Here is a 22,354-nt window from a genome sequence, read left to right on the forward strand (position 1 = left end):
GAGGGCAGCTCGGGAGTTTGGTGTCAAGGTTATGACTCTGCAGGATGCCTTCACAAGGAGCAAAGTCAAATCTGATGGGCACACCTTTGTAATTCCCCAAGAAAATTTTAACAAGATTTTCAACAAGAATCAGGAGGAAATGCTGTGCAAATATGCCATACATGTGGCAAGACTGTTCTATGGGATGACTCGCAAGGAATTTCGCCGACTGTGTGCTTGCAAACTGGCATGCCACACAACTGGCAAACGAAAATTGGCTCCAGCGTTTCATCAGGTTTCCCTACTCTCTTCTTTCATATAATATCAAGTAGGCATTTTTGTTTGTTTTAAGCCTTGTAAGCTTTTTAAGGCAAAGAAGATAATGTAACCATATTTTTTCTCAACTTTTTGTGTAATAAAGGAAGATTAAAATTAAATCGCATTCTTTATTTCAACATATTTATCTTTTTATGTTGCAAATCATTTAAAATCAACATTGGGGTCTATTTTAACGGAATCTGGTGGCAAGTTACAAATTTATTTAATTGTCTATTTTTTACAATTTTTTTGTTTGAGGCCTCATATACGTGTACGGATCGTCCATACCTGTGGACGATCCGTACACTTCGAGATATTATTTTTAAAGTTTCATTTCACCAACTTGTATTGTGGTGAAAAAACTGTGCTTACGAGAGAATATGGCGCAATGATTGTACTTTATAGTGATCACTTCAAATTTAGGTTAATTCACTAAAAAAAAAATTTATGAATAAAAAAATAAAAAAACTACGGTTCGTCCAGAACCTACCCTACTGACTTGTAGAATAACGAATAAAATAATAGTGTCTCAGGAGGCAAGAAGAAAATGGTATAGAAGCACAACTATATCATATGAAATCCCTGACATGGCCCCGGATACTGATATACTAATTCGATCAATATCGTTATTTTTCTGATTTCCCACAATTCTCCTACATGTACTTTGTATTTCCTTCTTTTTCCACTAACTGGTGCAGATAAGAGATTTTTTTCTAGTGTGGTGTTCGTCTTAATGATATATTTTCTACGTTAGGTTATAGGTTAGGTTAGGTTAGGAATTAGGTTAGGTTAGGTTAGGTTAGGTTAGGAATTAGGTTAGGTTAGGTTAGGTTAGGAATAAGGTTATGTAAGGTTAGGTTAGGTTAGGTTAGGTTAGGAATTAGGTTAGGTTAGGAGTTAGGTTAGGTTGGGTTAGGAATTAGGTTATGTAAGGTTAGGTTAGGTTAGGAATTAGGTTAGGTTAGGTTAGGATAGGTTAGGAATTAGGTTAGGTTAGGTTAGGTTAGGTTAGGTTAGGAATTAGGTTAGGTTAGGTTAGGAATTAGGTTAGCTTAGGTTAGGTTAGGCTAGGTTAGGTTAGGTTAGGAATTAGGTGAAGTTAGGTTAGGTTAGGAATTAGGTTAGGTTAGGTTAGGTTAGGAATTAGGTTAGGTTAGGTTAGGTTAGGAATTAGGTTAGGTTAGGTTAGGAATTAGGTTAGGTTAGGTTAGGTTAGGAATTAGGTTAGGTTAGGTTAGGAATTAGGTTAGGTTAGGTTAGGAATTAGGTTAGGTTAGGTTAGGTTAGGTTAGGAATTAGATTAGGTTAGGTTAGGTTAGGTGAGGTGAGGTTAGGTTAGGAATTCGGTTAGGTTAGGTTAGGTTAGGAATTAGGTTAGGTTAGGTTAGGTTAGGAATTAGGTTAGGTTAGGTTAGGTGAGGTTAGGTTAGGAATTAGGTTAGGAATTAGGTTAGGTTAGGTTAGGAATTAGGTTAGGTTAGGAGTTAGGTTAGGTTAGGTTAGGTTAGGAATTAGGTTAGGCTAGGTTAGGTTAGGAGTTAGGTTAGGTTAGGTTAGGTTAGGAATTAGGTTAGGTTAGGTTAGGAATTAGGTTAGGTTAGGTTAGGTTAGGTTAGGAATTAGGTTAGGTTAGGTTAGGCTAGGTCAGGAATTAGGTTAGGTTAGGTCACACTCTGTACTGCCTGGGGGTTGGGATATGGCATGCTCCTCCATTCTCCTTTGTTGTTTTACTTGCAACAATAAACTATCAATCAATCAATCAATCGCACACGCAACGTTGCCAGATTGTCTTACTCAGCCTCATATTTACCGACTTCCGACCCAAAACTGTCTCGTGGACCCCAATAAGGAGATTCAATTATAATTATCGTTAAAATAGTTAATTTCTGATGTTTCTTGGCAATAGTTAGGCGTCAGAAACCGGTAAATACTATATATATATGCTTTGAGTTCAGTTAAGTAGGCGTGGGATAAGCCTAAGGAGACTATATATAGTTTATGGTATATATAGTTTCTGATATAAGCCTTAATTGGCATCGGCTCCTACTAGGCTGTTTCTTTATAAGTTGTGATGCAGTTCCTGTGTTTTTCTGTGTCTTGTTTTCCAGATAGTTTTAATATATTCTTTTCTTTCTTGTATATCTAATTGATTTTTTGTTCACCCAAAAAGTGGTGATTCTGCTATTATTTTTTCTGTGTTGTGAGAAGTTGATTAAGTTAAATTTGTTTCTTCATAACCTGTACATTCTAAAAGAAAATGTTATAATGTTTCCTTGTCACAGTCATCATGTGGATATCGCTCACTCTTTCCTTGGTAGCCATTTCTCTAGTTTAAAATTAGCGTGTTGGTTCTTGCTCTCATCATTAATCTTGAATCTTCAGTGTTGTCTATCCAGCTTTCTTCTTCTATGTTACGCTTGTAATTTCTGTATATACTTAGTGTAGATTTCTGTGCTGTTTCCCTTCCCCACCTTGATGTGTCCCATTCTTTGACTAACCTAAAGTTAAGTGAGAGGAATAGGCACACGAATGGGGACACAAAATGCATTATGTGCAATAGCTAACTAGAAAATTTAACCCACTTCTTGATCCAGTGCCCTGCTTATGCAAATGAAACAAAGATTGATTGATTGATAGTTTATTGTTGCAAATAAAACAACAAAGGATAAGGGAGGAGCATGCCACCCCAACCCCCAGGCAGCACAGAAGATATTGCAAACAGAAAGACTCACTACAGAGGAAGAAGAGGACATAATAACTGTTATTTAAAGAGGAGCTGATCGAAGAAACCAAGCCAGTGATATATGAAATGTGGAGAAAGAGAGAACAACCAAGAAAAATCCTAGACGCGACCAACTGAGGAGCTGAAAACCGACCAGTGAAGATCGAATGAGAGACGGTTCGCCGGCATGACACTTCGCCGACGGGCTCGAGACGGTTCGCCGACGTCCCACGGTCAAAGATTATATGGGCCATTCCTACAGCCTGAGGACTAGGAAAAAAGTGTGTTCGATTGTTCGAAATCCGTAACTGATGCCTCATACCATAGGCCTACATGCAAATACTTCTGTCATTTTTTCGTACGTTAAATTTTGGTTGGAGTTAAGTATCACTATTCCTACTGTACCTGGCCAGAAGCTAATATATTCGTGGATGGGTAAAAATAAGTTTGCCTTCCCTACCCTCTTCCCCCTACTGGGTAACAATGCACGAAAAATAAATTGATTTTATTGGTATAAAAATGAGTTTCTAAACGGTATCGGCGAACTGGCACACCGGCGAATCGTTCTGCTTCCGTGAAGATCATCAGGGAAGCGCCGATACAAAGGCCAAGCTTCCCGAACGACACCTGACCTGACCTGACCTGAGGACGACAATCTGGCAGCGGTGCGCACGCGGGTTCCCTGCTTCTCGGGTGGACCAACATGAACCCTCACAGCTCCCGCGCACACACCGCCTTCATAATTACCATTGAGTGCAGCACCGCCAGGGTCGTTAAACTAAACCCGAGGTGTGGAAGAGGCGGGTCCCCATGGCCATGCTGCTGCCACCTGAATCCATGACAGCAGCTACAGGACAGGTGAGGTCAGGTCAGGTGACGGGTAGGGGGCGTGGTGACCCAGGTGGTTTTGTTTACGTGAATGTTATCCCCTATTTTCAAGAATAAATAGTTCTTCAATTGGATTTTGAAAGCGTTTCCATGATTGTTGAACGTTTGTTGGAAAGATATATGAAGAGTTAGTGATGTTTCACAAGGTAGGCAATGAAATACTGGCACGACGCTACTAAAACGTTTTATTAACATTGTTTTTGGATGTAACTATTTTTTAGGTATATTAGAAGCAGTTGTTAGCCAGTTTAACCAAACATTTATATCCCCAGAAACCAGTAGTTGTCTGTTAAGGGGAGGTTTTTTAGTAAAAAAAAAAAAATTCATTTTTTTTTATTGCATTTTCAAAACCTATCATGCTTGCTGCAGGTTTACAGGTAGTTTTATTTGGCGTAATAGTGTATTTAAAGGTCCAAAGTGTTTATCAAAGGTCCATGTAAACAAACGTCACATGCGCGCGCTTTAAATTTTATTGTACGATCTCTTTTTCTCCTTCTTTAGCCAATGTATTTAGTTACCCTCTCAATTTTTACATTTTCTCTAAATGATGTCGACAGAGAACGTAGAGTTAGTGCAGGGAGGACGGAGGAGGAAGAAGAGGGAGATAATAAGCGGGGATTGTTGTTGTGGCGTGTTATTGTGTCTGTGTGACCATTCACCTTACTTTTACACCTCTACCCTTGATCTGTATCTCTTTGAGGATGGGTAGAAGAAAGCGAGGTGTAGACAGACTATTTCAAGCCTATAGAAAGTGGAGAGAAAGACAAGGAGAAGCACAGAGAGGTCTCTCAGTGACAGAGCAGCAAGCATCAACAACTACGTTCTCAGACTTGACTGGAGATAGTGACTCTCCATCACTGACAAAGCCTGAAGAGAGAACATTGTTAGTGAAGGAGGTGAGTGGAAAGTCAATTATAAGAGAAAGTTATGAACATAATGTACTGCTCTCTGTGAAACAGTTGCAAGCATTATTTGAAGCTACATCAGGTTCTTGTGAAAAATGCCTGGCCAAAATAGAATTAATTATTGATGCTACTGCTGCAAAAACACAAACTATAGCAAAGTGTAAGGTTTGTAAGCATATTGTATACAAGGATAAGACAGAGGAGGAGGAGGAGAAGGTTATATTTGGAACAAATGAGAGCATAGTTCTATACACTCTGGACCGTGGTTTAGGTTATAGCAGCTACTGTGACCTTATGGCATTCCTGAAACTACATCCAGTGAGTGTTGGAGAATTTTATAGACAAAGAAACAAAGTTGGCCAAGAAATAATTACAAAGTATACAGAAAAGGTGGAAATTATGAGAAAATGTGTCTTCCTTCATCATGAGAGACTGGGACATACGCCAGATGACAATGGGATACTGAATGTAGAAGTTACATGTGATGGAAGTTGGCTTACTAGAGGTCATAAGAGTCACATTGGCATTGTTGCTGTGATTGAATGCGAGACAAGCTTTGTTCTGGACTTTGAAGTGCTATCTAACTTTTGTCTCATATGCACTCAGCTAGACAATGAACAAAGACTAGGTAAAATCACTAAGGAAGTATATGATGCAAGAAAAGCTGCTCATGAGGGTATGTGTAGTGAAACTTTTGCTGGAAAAAGTGGAGCAATGGAGCCTGAAGGAGCAGTGATATTGTGGAAAAGATCTATTGAAAAATTGAAAATGAGGTATGTAACATTCGTTGGTGATGGTGACTCTGCTGCTTATTCTGCTGTCTGTGACATCAATGAAGGAAATGGGCCATATGAGGGAGTGCCAGTCACAAAAGAAGAGTGCATAAATCATGTCTCCAAAAGATTAGGCTCAAGATTGAGAAAATTAAAAGCAGATGAGGTTGAAGTAAAAAAAAACAAGACTGGAAAAACATACAAAAGAAGTCTGTTAGGTGGAAAAAATAAACTAACAGACAATACCATAAACAAGCTTTCCTTCTACTATGGTCAGGCAGTCAGGAGGAATGTTGGGAAGACAGTGCAAGATCTCCGTCAAGACATTCTCTCTACATACTACCACTGCTCAAGCACTGATGAGAATCCTCGACACCAAATGTGCCCGAAAGGAGCTCAATCCTGGTGCTTTTACAACAAAGCACTGGCAGAGGGAAAGACACCGCCATCACATAACACAATGAAGGTGTACTTCAACTTAGATGCAGAGGAGAGGAAGAAGATTCTGCTTGTGTACAAGAGCCTTACTGAAGATCAGTTACTTAAGCGGTGTCTCAAAGGGAGGACACAGAACCCCAATGAGTCGTTCCATTCCAAGGTATGGGGATCTCTGCCAAAGGTTAATTTCTTCGGCCTAAAAACAATTCAGTTTTCTATTACCCATACTGTGCTACAACACAACTTTGGGTATGAGGGGAGTGAACTGTTTGTAGAACAAGGAGAAATCAACTCACGCATTCTTCAGAGGCTCCGAGCGAAGGATATGCGAAGGATCCAAGGAGTCCAAAGCAAACCAAAGAAGCGAAAGAGGGACCAAATGGATGATAGCTCTCTCCAGGAAACTTCTAGAGCAGCTTAGGGTTGGGTTAGCAGTGGAGTGAAGGGAAGGAGCCCACCACTGGCCAATAAATAACCCTTCACCGTGAAACTGCTTTCCCGAGAACCCCCAGTGGTGAGGTGCTAAATGTATCGGTAAAGGCTCACTGGGTAAGTAGCTTTGTATGTTACAGATTTCTTTACATGTGACAAAGAATACATACAAGTATTTCCATGCCAAAAATCTCAATTGTAGGGATAAAACAAACTGAGTTATTAGAATTTTCCTGTCTTTTCCAGGAAAAGTGCTCTCCTGAAAACTTTACTTTTTCCTTACAAAAAAATATATTACTCATTTATTTATGAACCGATTTTCATGAAACAAGCTGCATTTTAAAGATCAACATGTTTCCAATATCTTGACGTTTTTTTTTTTTTTATGTAATTTTTTTATGGGGTATTTTTTCCAAAAAAGTGTACCCACTTTTTTTTCAAAAAACAAAAACAAAAAAAACATGATATATATGAAAAAACTGAGACTGCGACGTTCTCAGAAATACATTGAAATATAACATACTAAAAAATCATGATCGTAGTCTCAAAAATGAAGGAGAAATACAAAAATAAAGACTAAGAGTAAAATGCATGGAAAAAACCTCCCCTTAACCTTCCCGTCCTCCTTCAGAGATTTCAGCAATTTTCGAATAAAATGTCATCAACGTCAAACACCAAAAACTACTAGAAAGAGATAGCTTTATCCACTGTAATGACGGCAATGTTAATACTGCCAGAGTTTAACAGTAGTGATTGTGAGATGTCATTTTTCTCCACTCCAACAAACTTTTGACCCGGTACTGGCAGGGCAGGTCAAGATGTACAGTTGCCTGACTAGTGAGACTTTACATACAAAAAAGTGAGGTCATTCTTCGTTGATTTATACCACAAGGTGCTGGCTATCATGTGTTTGAAGATACCTTAAACTTAACCTAACCTAACAAGACCCCAAACAGTTACTAGAGGTCTTGACTCGGAAAATTCATATATATTGTCTTAGTAATGAGACTTTCTTTACAACATAGTGAGGTCATTCCTTGTTTATTTATACCATAAGGTACTGGCTATTATGTGTTTGAAGATACCCTAAACCTAACCTAACCTAACAAGACCCCAAACAGTTACTATAGCTCTTGACTCAGAAAGTGCAGATATGCATCCTTACTAATAAGACTTGGTGCTACTTTGATATGTGTTCTACCCCAGTATTGGTAGTCTACCACCAAGTGTGGTGCTACTTAGCGTGCGGTCTACCAGTCTGACCTGTCTCCCTAGCAGTGGTGGGCATTGTTCCGCTAATTAATGAAGCTAACTTTTCCGTTAGCTGATTAGAGTTTTCGCTAGCTTTGGAAACAGTTAGTGGACCAATTTGCTTTCGCTAGATGTAGTTCCTCCTCTGCTAATTTTAAATCCACTAAAAAATTCATACTGGTTTGTTCTTGTCCGTCGTGGGCAGACACAGCACCAGTTGAGCCACATGGCGCAATAATTCCAGGGCTTCCACTTTTGAGTAAATTATGCCTTAAAGAAGGGTAATTGGATGATTATTAGGGAAACTTTTTGTCTAAGCCACAACATATTATATTTTCAGGTCACTAGGTCTGTTTTTAAGGGTTTTCGAACCAAAATACTAAACCGAAGCTAAATCCATATAAAAAATTTAGTGGTTAGCATTAGCTTCCACTAATTTCTTTATCAGTTTAGCAGTTTAGCATAAGCAAAGCTAACATTTTAGTTAGTGGACTACCAGTTAGCGAAGCCAACTTTTCGGTTAGTGGTGCCCACCACTGCTCCCGAGACCTCATCTGATGTTGTATTGTTACCTGAGCATTCCTCACCTTACACTTGAATGACCTGATTTGTCTCGAGAGACCTTAGCTTGACCAGACTAATGACATGACCAGTCAGGTCATTGCTTCATGAATGGCCAGCATATCGTAATCTGCTTGACTGCCATTCCTGCAGCATTCGGGTCCATATTCGTAACACACCGTCTAGCCATCGTTGGGGAAATCCATGCACAACGAGTGTTGGATGATGTTGGAGCACTAAAAATAATTGCTGCGCTGAATTATGGTTGGTTTGAAAAATATATACATGGCTTAACCTCCTAGCTTGTATTTCTTGAGTTGATACAATGTCCCTTATGCAGGGCCCTCATCCATTTCTGTTTGGCATTTGACTAAATTTATACCTGAATTCAGTGCCTGTACTTTTGCCGAGTTTTTCTGCCTTTACAGCTCATAGTTTGTTTTGCCTTTCAGTTAATGAGTTTCTGTTGCCATTTTTCATTTTCTGTTTCAGTTTATAGTTTTGCCTATTTTATTTTACCCCCAAAGTCTAGATTCTTTTGGCAATTTTCATTTTCTGCTTCAGTTTATAGTTTTGCATATTTTATTTTACCCCCAAAGTCTAGTTTCTTTTGGCAATTTTCATTTTCTGCATCAGTTTATAATTTTATGTATTTTATTTTACCCCCAAAGTCTAGATTCTTTTGGGAATTTTCACTTTCTGCTTCAGTTTATGATTTTATGTATTTTATTTTACCCCCAAAGTGTAGATTCTTTTGGGAATTTTCATTTTCTGCTACCAGGAATTTTGCAAACTTAACCCAGTAGCAGCGGGGATCATGTTTCTTAATGGTCTCTCTAAGCGAGAAAAATGAGAAAAATCACCCCTCACACAAACCATTTCATAATATATATCAAAGCATTTGTGATCAGATTATGTATCAATCAACAATATCATCTATTTTTAGGGGGTTAAAATCATGGCATAAATTTGGCCCGTCGCTGCTACCGGGTTAATTCTACCACCCTTTCTAGAGGCTCATTTTCATTCATGGGGTGTCTGCCAGATAGTGCACACAGCGGCTGTATTGTCGTGTGCCTGGTCATGAGAAGTCCAAGGTGTGGTATGTTTAATTTTCATGGCCCAGTTCAGTATTTCAAGGTATAGTGTCTTTTTTGCCATACCTACTTATTGACATCGTTCCTAACCCCTCCGCTGCGATTGTCAGGGATTTCGCCTTCACTGGTAGCCTGGTAACATATAGACTGGTATTCTTAGACGCTTTTGACTCTCACAACGACTATTTCCAAAGGCCAAAAAGAAGAGTAATCGGGTTCCAATGAATGTTTCTTTAGGTTCACGGTAGAGAAGAAGGGCCAAACTACCATCCAGGTCATAAAACTACCCCTGGAAATGCCCCAAACTCCTACGAAAGGCTTGTCAAATCTATGTGCCTGGGAGCCATAATGTTTAAGAATACGACCCATAGTCTCAGGTCTTCATCTGCCTCTGTGGTGGATAGTGGAGTGTTTCCCATGTGGTATTGGTGTGCTGGATATCCCCTCCCAAGCTGCAGGACTTTACATTTTTCTTCATTGAATTGTAGCAGCCACTTTTTGTTCCACTCCTGTAGCTTGGTGATGGCTTCTGGTAGGAAATCAGCAGTCAAGGGGTTAACTATCGTCTCTGTATAGATTCTACTGCAGTCTGGAAGTGTTATGCATCTGCCATACAAAACTACTCCCAAGGTGCAGGACTTTACATTTTCTTCATTGAATTGTAGCAGCCACTTTTTGTTCCACTCCTGTAGCTTGGTGATGGCTTCTGGTAGGAAATCCGCAGTCAAGGAGTTACCTATCATCTCTATATAGATTCTACTGCAGTCTGGAAGTGTTATATATCTGCCATACAAAACTCTACTCCCAAGGTGCAGGACTTTACATTTTCTTCATTGAATTGTAGCAGCCACTTTTTGTTCCACTTCTGTAGCTTCGTGAGGTCTTCTGGTAGGAAATCCACAGTCAGTTAAAAGCTGGGGACCTCGCATTCCACTCCACTCACAGAGCCTCCTCAGCCGCTCATGTCTCAGGCAAGGAAAACATTATGGAAAACTAAACCACTTTAATCATTCTAAAGCATACATAATCATCCTCTAGTCTAGGCAGTTAGCAATAAAACAGTATTATTGTTGACTTTCGAGAATATAAAGTCGATCGGGTAATCAAAAAAAGCCGGAACAGTATTTTATATCGCCGCGACTGCGTGTGCGACTCAAGAAACAGTCGCAACGAACCATCCTAGAGCATGCGAAGAGTCACTGTTGCCAGACGCGTAGAGGCAGGGCTGTGGAGTGAGTCGGAGGTGTAGAGAGTCATGTAGAAATTTCTGAACTCGTGGTTGGAATTATAAATGTTTGTGGACTTGTAGACTTCACTCTCCAGCCTATGTCTTACTGGATTATGTTCTGTTGTTTGATGAGTGTGGATAGGCTGATGCATTGGGTGGTGAGACCTTTCGGTTCTTTCCCTGATGGTTCACCCTAGCATGGCTCATAGGGAAAGGTTATCAGGTATAGAAGTATGGTATAAGGCTTAAATAGAGTGCAAAGTGTTATGGAGTCGGGGTTGGTTTTGAAGTTACTAGCCAGACATATATAAATTTTTGGTCGAGTTTGAATTGTAAAAGGTTATAGACTCAGAAATATCAGGTTATCAGGTATAGAAGTATGGTATAAGGCTTCAATAGAGTGCAAATTGTTATGGAGTAAGGGTTGGTTTTGAAGTTACTAGCCAGCCATATATAAATTTCTGGTCGAGTTTGAATTGTAAAAGGTTATGGATTCAGAATATCAGGTTATCAGGTATAGAAGTATGGTATAAGGCTTCAATAGAGTGCAAATTGTTATGGAGTCAGGGTTGGTTTTGAAGTTACGAGTCAGACATATATAAATTTCTGGTCGAGTTTGAATTGTAAAAGGTTATAGACTCAGAAATATCAGGTTATCAGGTATAGAAGTATGGTATAAGGCTTCAATAGAGTGCAAATTGTTATGGAGTCGGGGTTGGTTTTGAAGTTACTAGTCAGCCATATAGAAATTTCTGGTCGAGTTTGAATTATAAAAGGTTATGGATTCAGAATACCAGGTTATCAGGTATAGAAGTATGGTATAAGGCTTCAATAGAGTGCAAATTGTTATGGAGTAAGGGTTGGTTTTGAAGTTACTAGCCAGACATATATAAATTTCTGGTCGAGTTTGAATTGTAAAAGGTTATAGACTCAGAAATATCAGGTTATCAGGTATAGAAGTATGGTATAAGGCTTCAATAGAGTGCAAATTGTTATGGAGTAAGGATTGGTTTTGAAGTTACTAGCCAGACATATAGAAATTTCTGGTCGAGTTTGAATTATAAAAGGTTATGGACTCAGAAATATCAGGTTATCAGGTATAGAAGTTTGGTATAAGGCTTCAATAGAGTGCAAATTGTCATGGAGTCAGGGTTGGTTTTGAAGTTACTAGCCAGATATATAGAAATTTCTGGTCGAGTTTGAATTATAAAAGGTTATGGACTCAGAATATCAGGTTATCAGGTATAGAAGTTTGGTATAAGGCTTCAATAGAGTGCAAAGTGTTATGGAGTCGGGGTTGGTTTTGAAGTTACTAGTCAGCCATATATAAATTTCTGGTCTGATTTGAAATTGTTTACATACTCAGAAGAAATGGTAACAAGGTATAAGGTCTGAAAATTCTGGAGTCTGAGTCAGAGGTGCAAAGATTTCTGGAACTGGAGATGGTCTTGAAGGCAGAAATAGTTGAAGTTATTGAAGTTTGTGGGTGAAAGGTGTGAGTCTTTTCTGGAGTATGAGTGAATCCAATACCATCATTTTACAAGTATTTTAAGTATGTGGTTTAGGCTACACATTTTCGGAGGCTACATTAGAGATAGTCATAGGTGTTGTACGGATATCTGGAGAAGGGGGTATACACACATTTCTGGGGGCCAAGTCAGAAATGGTCAGATGTTGTACAAATATCTGGAGATGGAGGTATTTACACACATTTCTGGAGGCCACGTCAAGGATACCCTTCACCTCTCTGCCTCCACACATTTTATAGGCTACAGATTTCTGGAGGCCACGTCAAGAGTTTTCCGTTCACCTCTCCCTCCACACACAATATAGACTACAGATTTCTGGAGGAGGCCACATCAAGACTTTTCTGTTCACCTCTTCCTTCTCACACTCTAGACTACAGATTGCTGGAGGAGGCCACATCAAGAGTTTTCTGTTCACCTCCCTGCCTCCTCACACTATATATACTACAGATTTCTGGAGGAGGCCACATCCAGACTTTTCTGTTCACCTCTCCCTCCACGCTATATAAGCTTCACATTTCTGGAGGCTACATCAGTCATCTGCCCACCTCTCTGGCTCCACAACCCTCCTCACTGTCCTCTCCTCTTCTATGTGCATTGGATTGGCTGATAGATAATTAAGTGCGTCTCCTCTTTCCGCCCTCACTACAGTCTAGGCATATTGATTTACATACATGTTTAAACTTTCTGCATTATAAAACACTCCCTTTGAAATATACTTTGTGGGCTATAAGAGTTATTATGTACACGACGAGCAGCAACATCGCCAGCCACCCTCTCTCTCGGGCGTCCATTCACACAGTTACAGGCATACAAAAAAAGGCATAGTCTCGTGGTCGTTCCGCTGCGGCCAAAATCATAGAGAGAAAAAATTAAGCCGTCGTTCCGTTCGTTCGGTCACGCCAGGTCATCCTCCTTGTGTGTTGGGAATGTCCGCCAATCCGTACGCATCCCGTTCCAATTAGTACTCACATTAGGATAAAAAGAATGAAATAAAATAAAAATCAATAAATTAAATGCAGGAAAACTCAACTGAGATATGAAGTTTCAAATAATGTGATTAATTTATTTGTGTGTGTGAAGAAGACTGAAAATTATAAAAGGGACAAAAATTAAGTACTCACATTAGGATAAAAAATAAATCCATAAATAAAATGCTGGAAAATTCAACTGAGATATGAAGTTTCAAATATTGTGATGATTAATTTTTTGTGTGTGAAGAAGACTGAAAATTATAAAAGGGACAAAAATTTAAAGTACTCATATTAGGATGAAAAAAATAAATAAATAAATAAAATGCTGGAAAACTCAACTGAGATATGAAGTTTCAAATATTGTGATGATTAATTTTTTTTGTGTGTTTGTGAAGAAGATTGAAAATTATAAAAGGGACAAAAATTTAAAGTACTCACATTAGGATGAAAAATATAAAATAAATAAATAAATAAAATGCTGGAAAATTCAACTGAGATATGAAGTTTCAAATATTGTGATGATTAATTTTTTTTGTTTGTGTGAAGAAGATTGAAACTTATAAAAGGGAAAAAAATTTAAAGTACTCACATTAGGATGAAAAAAATAAAAAAAATAAATAAATAAAATGCTGGAAAATTCAACTGAGATATGAAGTTTCAAATATTGTGATGATTAATTTTTTTGTTTGTGTGAAGAAGACTGAAAATTATAAAAGGGACAAAAATTTAAAGTACTCATATTAGGATGAAAAAAATAAAATAAATAAATAAATAAAATGCTGGAAAATTCAACTGAGATATGAAGTTTCAAATATTGTGATTAATTTTTTGTGTGTGTGAAGACTGAAAATTATAAAAGGGACAAAAATTTAATACATTAGGATAGAAAAATAAAATAAAATGCTGGAAAATTCAACTGAGATATGAACTTTTAAATATTGTGATGATTGAATTTTTTTTTTTGTGTGTGTGTGTGATAAAGATTGAAAATTATAAAAGGGACAAAAAAAATTAGCAAAGCCTATAAATGAATGCAGAATGGAAAATAACGGAGAAATTGAGCTTTGCAGGAGAGGTGTTGCAGGAAAAATTGTCATAGGGAAGAGAAAATACTGTGAATTGGGCTTTTTTTTGTTTTGTTTACATCTTATTTTTGTTGCCCTTGAGTTGCTGTGCTGTAAAAAAAAAAAAAAAAAAGAACAGATGATAGAATGAAGATACTGATTAACTCCTGTATTAGAGAGTTGACCAGCATAGGGATGAAAGCATGAAGATACTGGTTAACTCTTGCACTAGGGATCTGGACTGCATTGGGATGAAAGAATGAATATACTACTGGTTAACTCTTGCATTAGAGAGTTGGTCAGCCTAGGGATGAAGGAATGAAGATACTGGTTAACTCCTGCACTGGAGAGTTGGACAGCACAGGGATGAGCTTGACTATCTATTTGAGTTTTGACATTAAGGATGAAAGAGTGCAGAGATTGGTTAACTCTTGCACTAAGGATTTGGACAGCATAGGGATGAAAGAATGAAGATACTGGTTAACTCTTGCACTTGGGATTTGGACATAACTCTTGCACTAGGGATTTGGACAGCATAGGGATGAAAGAATGAAGATGCTGGTTAACTCTTGCACTAGAGAGTTGGACAGCATAGGGATGAAAGAATGAAGATGCTGGTTAACTCTTGCACTAGAGAGTTGGACAGCATAGGGATGAAAGAATGAAGATGCTGGTTAACTCTTGCACTAGGGATTTGGACAGCATAGGGATGAAAGAATGAAGATGCTGGTTAACTCTTGCACGAGGGATTTGGACAGCATAGGGATGAAAGAATGAAGATGCTGGTTAACTCTTGCACTAGGGATTTGGACAGCATAGGGATGAAAGAATGAAGATGCTGGTTAACTCTTGCACTAGGGATTTGGACAGCATAGGGATGAAAGAATGAAGAAACTGGTTAACTCTTGCACTAGGGATTTGGACAGCATAGGGATGAAAGAATGAAGAAACTGGTTAACTCTTGCACTAGGGATTTGGACAGCATAGGGATGAAAGAATGAAGATGCTGGTTAACTCTTGCACTAGGGATTTGGACAGCATAGGGATGAAAGAATGAAGATGCTGGTTAACTCTTGCACTAGGGATTTGGACAGCATAGGGATGAAAGAATGAAGAAACTGGTTAACTCTTGCACTAGGGATTTGGACAGCATAGGGATGAAAGAATGAAGATGCTGGTTAACTCTTGCACTAGGGATTTGGACAGCATAGGGACAAAAGAGTGAAGAAACTGGTTAACTCTTGCACTGGAGAGTTGGACAGCATAGGGATGAAAGAATGAAGAAACTGGTTAACTCTTGCACTAGGGATTTGGACAGCATAGGGATGAAAGAATGAAGATACTGGTTAACTCTTGCACTAGGGATTTGGACAGCATAGGGACGAAAGAGTGAAGAAACTGGTTAACTCTTGCACTAGGGATTTGGACAGCATAGGGATGAAAGAATGAAGAAACTGGTTAACTCTTGCACTAGGGATTTGGACAGCATGGAAATGAAAGAATGAAGATGCTGGTTAACTCTTGCACTAGAGAGTTGGACAGCATAGGGATGAGCTTGACTATCTATTTGAGTTTTGACATTTAGGATGAAAGAGTGCAAAGATTGGTTAACTCTTGCACAAGGGATTTGGACAGCACAGGGATGACCTTCAACATCTATCCAAATATCGACGTAAATGTTTGATATCAATACCTCAGTTCAGTTTAACAGGGTACAGATTTTTCTCTGCATGAGTACTAATTGGAACCGTGCGTACAATTTCGTGAAGGTTGCTAATGACATCCAGGGCTTGCTAATGAAAATACAGCATAGATACATTGTGGTGTCAGGTCTGTCAGGGAGTTGAAATTTTGTACGCACCATCCCAGTCTGTACTCACCTCAGGAAAGACAAACTCCATCCAGAAATATCAACGACGCACAAAAACGAATGTCCGTAACTTGTTTATGTTTTTCCGATGCGAGTACTCGAACCCTTTCCGGCAAGTCTATCAGAAGCCACGGCCTCACATTATGGCACCAGCTTAGTTCCTTGACCCCCAACCTGCTTATAGTGACAGTGTGAAGTTGTCTGCCGCATCATTTGATAATTCTCCGATAGTAATCATATCAACCAGCTATAACATGACAAAAAGCACATTCTGATCTTATTTTTCCATCTGAAGGCATAATAATATCAAGAGAATGAGATACTGGTTAACCTTTGCACTAGGGATTCAGACAGAACAGGGATGAAAGAATGAAGTTACTGGTCAACTCTTGCACTAGGGATTCAGCCAGCACAGGGATGAAAGAGTGAAGATACTGGTCAACTCTTGCGCTAGGGAGTTGGACAGCACAGGGATGAAAGAATGAATATACTGGTCAACTCTTGCACTAGGGAGTTGGACAGCACAGGGATGAAAGAGTGAAGATACTGGTCAACTCTTGCGCTAGGGAGTTGGACAGCACAGGGATGAAAGAATGAATATACTGGTCAACTCTTGCACTTGGGAGTTGGACAGCACAGGGATGAAAGAATGAAGATACTGGTCAACTCTTGCACAAGGGATTCAGCCAGCACAGGGATGAAAGAATGAAGATACTGGTCAACTCTTGCACTAGGGAGTTGGACAGCACAGGGATGAAAGAATGAAGATACTGGTCAACTCTTGCACTAGGGAGTTGGACAGCACAGGGATGAAAGAATGAAGATACTGGTCAACTCTTGCACTAGGGAGTTGGACAGCACAGGGATGAAGGATGAAAATACATACCGGTCAACCTAACCTAAGGAACAAGTTGGCTGTTGAACTTGGCATCTCACGAGCATTTCTTCAGATAGTTGCAGGAATGGGCTGGAATTGGAATGGTGCGTTTAAATTGGCAAATCCGGCTAGATTGTCATATACAGAATATATATGGTGTCAACACAACATTGCTCGTAACATATCCCCAGAACATATTTTCCTTAACATATTATAAATCAACGTCCCTTTACACGGCATCACACAATAGAGTAGCGGGCTTTGTTTTTCACATTTGTTACATTTTTTTTAAGCCCTTGAACTGACTCCTCTGCTGTAGGAAAAAAAAAATGCTCATTACGAATCATCAGAACACATTTTCGTAAACGTATTTTTAAACTCAATTTCTCGGGACTGTTTTGCGTCATCACCAGAGACGCCTTCATATGACATCAACCCAACCACTCTCGTAACACATCATCAGAACACATTTTCAACTTAACGTATTTTTAAACTCAATTTCCCAGGACTGTTTTGCGGCATCACCAGAGACGCATTCATTCGACATCAACCCAACCATTTTCGTAACATATCAGAACACATATTCAACTTAACGTATTTTTAAACTCAATTTCTCAGGACTGTTTTATGGCATCACCAGAGACGCGTTCATTCGACATCAACCCAACCATTCTCGTAACATATCATCAGAACACATTTTCAACTTGACGTATTTTTAAACTCAATTTCTCAGGACTGTTTTGCGGCATCACCAGAGACGCGTTCATATGACATCAACCCAACCACTCTCGTAACATATCATCAGAACACATTTTCAACTTAACGTATTTTTAAACTCAATGTATCCGGACTGTTTTATGGCATCACCAGAGACGCGTTCAAATGACATCAACCCAACCATTCTCGTAACATACCATCAGAGCGCATTTTCAACTTAACGTATTTTTAAACTCAATTTCTCAGGACTGTTTTGCGGCATCACCAGAGACGCCTTCATATGACATCAACCCAACCACTCTCGTAACACATCATCAGAACACATTTTCAACTTAACGTATTTTTAAACTCAATTTCTCAGGACTGTTTTATGGCATCACCAGAGACACCTTCATATGACATCAACCCAACCACTCTCGTAACATATCAGAACACATTTTTAACTTAACGTATTTTTAAACTCAATTTCTCAGGACTGTTTTGCGGCATCACCAGAGACGCCTTCATACGACATCAACCCAACCATTCTCGTAACACATCATCAGAGCGCTTTTTTAACTTAACGTATTTTTAAACTCAATATCTCAGGACTGTCATACGGCACCAACAGAATCGTCACCATGCAACATCAACACATCAGAGCTCATAACACATCATTCAAACACATTTTCCTTAACGTATTGCAACTCGCCAAACTCTACAATCAGTTTTAACCAGCAGATTCAGGGACAGTTGCGGACACAAGTTTTGATTCACCTTGCTTAAAATTCACTGTGACCTTGTAGATTTTCATTCACTGTAACCTTCAACCCCCCGTGACACTGTAGGCTTAGATTCACTGTGCTTCATCCTCCTCTCAACTTCTGTCTCTCTTTCTAATTCTCTCCCCGGGTTCGATTCCCGGGCGGAGTGGAAAAAATTGGGCGGCTTTTCCGATACCCTACGCCCCTGTCCACCCAGCAGCGAATGGGTACCAGGTATTAATCGGGGGTTGTGTCCCTTCTCCTATAATTCCTTCCCCCTCCTGTCTCTCTCCGGCATATGACCACAGATGTTGCGCCGACTAAACGAAACTTTCCAACCTTCCATTTCCCTTGCTGTTTCTCTCGTCACTGTCCAAGCTCCCTGCGACACTGTATCTTGCCCATTCTCTATGCTTGCTCGTTCATTCTCCACTCATTTTCTTCCTTCTTCACATTCTCCTCTCTCCTCTTAGTTCATGCCCCCTTCCCCTCTCTCTCCTTTCCTCACCCTCCCTCTCTTTCTCTCCATCCATCTGCCAGCTACCAGGTCACAGTGGGTTTGAGAGTAAGGTGAAACGGTACTTTTTGTCCACAACTGTACCACAAGACAACCTGATCTCTGTTAAAAGTTAAGGGTAATATTAAACTTAGTAACTCATGGGAAACACAATATAGGCAGTGCGTATTTGAGAGGATGTACAGCGATTCCTATACAGCATTTGGTCTTCACATGTTGTAGTAATAATAATAATAAAAGTTAAGGGTAGTAATTAACATAGCAACTCAGGGGAACACATATAGGCAGTGCGTATTTGAGGGTATGTCCGCCAGTCCCTTCATACCATCCCAGTTGGCGTTTGTATATCAAGAAGAAAGTTTTGGGGGAATAATCGGAGTATTTTCTCGGTGTAGGAAATGAACACAATTATAAAAAGTCCTTCCTTGCAATCCTCCGCCCCAATTTTAAAAAGTATAGGGTCATGGAAAGAGAGAGAGTTGGTTTTTTGTTTGAGTTGTCTTGAAAGAGTTAAGTCATAGGAAGGAAGGAAGGAAGGAAGGAAGGAGGGAAAGGAAGGAAGGAAGGAGGGAAAGAAAGGAAGGGAAAGACAATGAAAGAAAGAAAGGAAGATAAAAAAAGAAAGGAAGGAAAGTAGAAAAAATGAAAAAGAAAAAAAAGAAAGAAAGAAAGAAGGAAGGGAAGGGAGTTTCAGAATTGACTCAGAAAACAGATGAAAGACTGACCATACTAGTCAACTCTTGCTTTGGAAAGTTGGACAGCACAGGGATGAGTTTGAGCAGAAAGTCCTGTGCAGCGAGGGTCCGTGTGAGGGGGAAGGCTTCAACTTAGAATAAACTATAGCCAAAATAATATATCTTCATCAATTTCATATATTTACGAAGCCTAGTTTTTCTGCTTCCGCTCAATTTTCTGGTCTAGGGTCTATATTATTAACCCGGTAGCAGCGACGGGCCAAATTTGTGGCTTTACCGTATAGCAGCGATGGGCCAAATTTGTGGCTTTACCGTATAGCAGCGATGGGCCAAATTTGTGGCTTTACCGTATAGCAGCGATGGGCCAAATTTGTGGCTTTACCGTATAGCAGCGATGGGCCAAATTTGTGGCTTTACCGTATAGCAGTGATGGGCCAAATTTGTGGCTTTACCGTATAGCAGCGACGGGCCAAATTTGTACCATGATATAAACCCCCCAAAATAGATGATACATAATCTGATCACAAATGCTTTGATATATATTATGAAATGGTTTGTGTGAGGGGTGATTTTTTCTCATTTTTCTCGCTTGGAGGGACCATTAAGAAACATGGTCCCCTCTGCTACCTGGTTAAACATATCAAGCTCCCATTGCTCCGATTTTTCAAGGCCACAGGGAAAAGTAACTGGGTTTTCAAGGGTAGTTTTCCAGTTCAAGGTGCAGAGGTCAGGTAAAACTATCACCAGGGGTCCCACTATGACTTTTCCCAAGGCCACAGGGAAGAGTAACTGGGTTTCCATGGGTAGTTTTCTGGTTTAAGATGCAGAGGTCATGTCCAACTTTCACCAGGATCACAAAACAGTCATTGAAAAGCCCAGCGGCAACTTCTACGAGAGGCTTTTCAAATGAGTGAACAGAGGTGACTCGATGATTATAAATACAGGTTTAGGAAGCTTCTGTCTGATAAAAAACTAGAGTGGTAAAACTATCACCAGGATCACAAAACAGTCATTGAAAACCCCAGCAATAACTCCTTCTACGAGAGGCTTTTCATACAGGTGAACAGAGGTGACTCGATGATTATAAATTCAGCCTTAGGAATCTTCTGTCTGATAAAAAACTAGAGTGGAAAAACTATCACCAGGGTCACAAAACGGTCATTGAAAACCCCAGCAACAACTTCTACGAGAGGCTTTTCAAACAGGTGAACTGAGCTGACGAGGCATTTATGAATACAGGCTTAGGTTTCTGCCTGATACGAGACTGGAATAAATACGCAATAATAATAATAATAATAATGATAAGTACTGTTCAGAATAAGAATTTGATACAACAATATGATAATAATGACCATAAATACTCTTGATAATAAGAAATCAATAATAATAATAATAATAATAAATGAGAGTTGCAGTACAGTCTTGTTGATGACCATTGCTAGTATATGTAAGGCAATTTCTTCCCATATATTCCTTGTACTGTTTGGGCCTGCTGTCTGGCGCCTCTGAGAGTATTACTGTGAAGGTTCCTGTGGGTGTTGCTGCGTCTCCTTGGCCGGGGAAAAAACAAGCCAAAATGATTCATAACTTTTGACGTCCAAGGTCCACATTCTCAACCCTTACGGCGCCCAGGCATACACATTCAACAAGGCTTTCGTAGGAGTTGTGGGCATTTCCAGGTGTAGTTTTTTGACCCTGGTGGTAGTTTGACCCTTCTTTTGTGCCGTGAATGTAAGAAAACACTCATTACACCTCGACTGATCTCCTTTTTGGTCTTTGGAAATTGGTGATGTGAGAGGCGAACACATCTGAAGACATCCAGGACTGAGAGGAGATATTTTTTCTATCTCATGAACTTCTTTGCATCATGGAACTGAGTAGTGGGTTGTATTTGATGCTGTGGCTTTTTGACAGAGTTTGGCAGGGTAAGAGTTTGGCAGGGTAAAAGTTTGGCAGGGTAAGTGATTTTTTGACAGAGTTTGGCAGGGTAAGTGATTTCTTGACAGTTTGGCAGGGTAAGTGATTTCTTGACAGAGTTTGGCAGGGTAAGAATTTGGCAGGGTAAGAGTTTGGCAGGGTAAGAGTTTGGCAGGGAAAGAGTTTGGCAGGGTAAGTGATTTCTTGACAGAGTTTGGCAGGGAAAGAGTTTGGCAGGGCAAGAGTTTGGCAGGGCAAGAGTTTGGCAGGGTAAGAGTTTGGCAGGGAAAGAGTTTGGTAGGGTAAGAGTTTGGCAGGGTAAGTGATTTCTTGACAGAGTTTGGCAGGGTAAGTGATTTCTTGACAGAGTTTGGCAGGGTAAGTGATTTCTTGACAGAGTTTGGCAGGGTAAGAATTTGGCAGGGTAAGAGTTTGGCAGGGTAAGAGTTTGGCAGGGTAAGAGTTTGGCAGGGTAAGAGTTTGGCAGGGTAAGAGTTTGGCAGGGTAAGAGTTTGGCAGGGAAAGAGTTTGGCAGGGTAAGAGTTTGGCAGGGTAAGAGTTTGGCAGGGAAAGAGTTTGGCAGGGTAAGTGATTTCTTGACAGAGTTTGGCAGGGAAAGAGTTTGGCAGGGCAAGAGTTTGGCAGGGTAAGAGTTTGGCAGGGTAAGAGTTTGGCAGGGTAAGAGTTTGGCAGGGAAAGAGTTTGGCAGGGTAAGAGTTTGGCAGGGTAAGAGTTTGGCAGGGTAAGAGTTTGGCAGGGTAAGAGTTTGGCAGGGTAAGAGTTCGACAGGGTAAGAGTGATTTCTTGACAGAGTTTGGCAGGGAAAGAGTAACTTCTTGACAGAGTTTGACAGGGAAAGAGT

At 39.8% G+C, this 22,354-nt stretch overlaps 1 long non-coding RNA gene across 6 annotated transcripts; it reads left to right on the top strand.

Moving 5' to 3' along the window:
* The first annotated feature begins 10,066 nt into the window (after positions 1-10,066).
* On the top strand, positions 10,067-20,793 carry LOC126990548 (uncharacterized). Of its 6 annotated transcripts, none has more exons than XR_007744524.1 (4): positions 10,067-10,807; positions 10,954-11,659; positions 11,806-20,519; positions 20,669-20,793. It is a non-coding gene; the product is annotated as an uncharacterized LOC126990548 (long non-coding RNA). The 6 variants fall into 6 exon arrangements; XR_007744532.1 differs by lacking the exon at positions 20,669-20,793 and adding an exon at positions 11,660-11,681 and having other exon boundaries at positions 10,325-10,807; positions 10,954-11,513; positions 11,827-13,103; XR_007744530.1 differs by lacking the exon at positions 20,669-20,793 and having other exon boundaries at positions 10,319-10,931; positions 11,078-11,659; positions 11,806-13,103.
* Positions 20,794-22,354: the final 1,561 nt, after the last annotated feature.

This window comes from Eriocheir sinensis, chromosome 6 (assembly GCF_024679095.1).
Source record: "Eriocheir sinensis breed Jianghai 21 chromosome 6, ASM2467909v1, whole genome shotgun sequence".
NCBI lineage: Eukaryota > Metazoa > Arthropoda > Malacostraca > Decapoda > Varunidae > Eriocheir > Eriocheir sinensis.